Below are 2,746 nucleotides of genomic sequence, written 5' to 3'. Positions count from 1 at the left end.
TCTGCAGAGGTTTCTGCTGCTTTTTGTTTAGCTATGCCCTGTCCCCAGAGGTGGAGTCTACAGAGGCAGGCAGGCCTCCTTGAGCGGCGGTGAGCTTCACCTGGTTCGAACTTTCCAGCCGCTTTGTTTACCTACTTAAGCCTCAGCAATGGAGGGCGCTCCTCCCCCAGCCTCACTGCCACCTTGCAGTTAGATCTCAGACTGCTGTGCTAGCAATGAGGGAGACTCCATGGGTGTGGGACCCTCCAAGCCAGGCACAGGATATAATCTCCTGGTGTGCCCTTTGCTAAGACCCTTGGAAAAGTGCAGTATTAGGATGGGAGTGACCCGATTTTTCCAGGTGCTGTGTGTCATAGTTTCCCTCAGCTAGGAAAGTGAATTACCCCTTGTGCTTCCCGGGTGAGGCGATGCCTCACCCTGCTTAGGCTCTCACTCACTGGGCTGCACCCACTGTCCTGCACTGACTGTCTGACACACCCCAGTGAGATGAACCTGGTACCTCAGTTGGAAATGCAGAAATCACCCGTCTTCCGTGTTGCTCACGCTGGGAGATAGACGCTGGAGCTGTTCCTATTCAGCCATACTGGTGCCCCCCACTAAATATTCTTAATTACTCTAAAACAATGGTTCTGAACCCAAGGAGATCCCTTTCCTTTACCATTCTTCCCCATAGGAACACAAGCAATGTCTGGAGACATTTTTGATTGTCACAGCTGGGGTGGTGCTACTAATGCTAGTAAGTAAAGGTCTGGGATGCTGCTAAACATCTTACCATACATGGGACACACTCACACAAACAGAATTCTCCAGTTGAAAATACTGCTTAGGTTTAGAACATCTACTCTAAAAGATAACTTCTAAAGCAAATACGGTAACACTGTATTGTGTGTTTACAGCATATATAAAAGTAGAGGGTATGAAAGCAATAGTATGATTAATGGAAGGGAGGAATTGGGACTAACTATTGTGATGTCCTTACATAGCACAGGAAACAATGTTATTTGAAGGTAGACTCTTGTTAATTAAAGATGTATATTTTAAAACCTAGGACAACCAATAAAAAATAATGAATATAAAATGTAATAATCAAATACATTCAATTAACAAAAGAGGAGGCTGAAAAGGAGAGCAAAAACTAAAGAACAGATAGAACAAATACAAAACAGCTAGCAAGATGGTAGATTTTAATTGCATCATTTTAATATCCACATAAAGTGGGGGCAGTTCCAAGATGGCTGAATAGGAACAGCTCCAAGCTACAGCTCCCATCGTGAGCGACACAGAAGATGGGGGATTTCTGCATTTCCAACTGAGGTACCGGCTTCATATCACTGGGGCATGTGGGACAGTGCATACAGGACAGTGGGTGCAGTCCACTGAGCAAGAGCCGAAACAGGGCGAGGCATCACCTCACCCGGGGAGCACAAGGGGTAATTCCCTTTCCTAGCCAAGGGAAACTGTGACACATAGCACCTGGAAAATTGGGTCACTCTCACCCTAATACTGCACTTTTCCAAGGGTCTTAGCAAACAGCACACCAGGAGATTACATCCCACGCCTAGCTCAGAGAGTCCCACACCCACGGAGCCTCCCTCATTGCTAGCACAGCAGTCTGAGATCTAACTGCAAGGTGGCAGCGAGGCTGGGGGAGGGATGCCCGCCATTGCTGAGGCTTAAGTAGATAAACAAAGCAGCTGGGAAGCTCAAACTGGGTGGAGCCCAACGTAGCTCAAGGAGGCCTGCCTGCCTCTGTAGACTCCACCTCTGGGGACAAGGCATAGCCAAACAAAAGGCAGCAGAAACCTCTGCAGAATTAAATGTCACTGTCTGACAGTTTTAAAGAGAGTAGTGGTTCTCCCAGCACAGAATTTGAGATCTGAGAATGGACAGACTGCCTCCTCAAGTGGGTCTCTGACCCCTAGTAGCCTAACTGGGAGGCACCCCCCCGTAGGAGCATACTGACACCCCACACGGCCAAGTACCCGTCTGAGATGAAGCTTCCAGAGGAATGATCAGGCAGCAACATTTGCTGTTCAGCAATATTCACTCTTCTGTAGCCTCCGCTGCTGATACCCAGGCAAACAGGGTCTAGAGTGGACTTCCAGTAAACTCCAACAGACCTGCAGCTGAGGGTCCTGACTATTAGAAGGAAAACTAACAAACAGAAAGGACATTCACAGCAAAACCCCATCTGTACATTACCATCAACAAAGACCAAAGGTAGATAAAACCACAAAGATGGGGAAAAAGCAGTGCAGAAAAGCTCAAAATTCAAAAAATCAGAGCGCCTCTCCCCCTCCAAAGGAACGCAGCTTCTCACCAGCAACAGAACAAAACTGGATGGAGAATGACTTTGATGAGTTGAGAGAAGAAGGCTTCAGTTGATCAAACTTCTCAGAGCTAAAGGAGGAACTACGTACCCAGTGCAAAAAAACTAAAAACCTTGAAAAGAGATTTGACAAGTAGATAACTGGAATAACCAATGAAGAGAAGTCCATAAACGACCAAATAGAGATGACAACCATGACACGAGAACTACATGACAAATGCACAAGCTTCAGTAACCAACTCGATCAACTGGAAGAAAGAGTATCAGAGATTGAAGATCAAATGAATGAAATGAAGCGAGAAGAGAAATGTAGAGAAAAAAAAGAGTAAAAAGAAATGAACAAAGGCTCCAAGAAATATGGGATTATGTGAAAAGACCAAATCTATGTCTGATTGGTGTGCCGGAAAGTGACAGGGA

Source organism: Rhinopithecus bieti, unplaced genomic scaffold (assembly GCF_001698545.2).
Source record: "Rhinopithecus bieti isolate Rb0 unplaced genomic scaffold, ASM169854v2 scaffold_2077, whole genome shotgun sequence".
Lineage (NCBI taxonomy): Eukaryota > Metazoa > Chordata > Mammalia > Primates > Cercopithecidae > Rhinopithecus > Rhinopithecus bieti.
Note: the sequence above shows the minus strand (reverse complement) of the source record.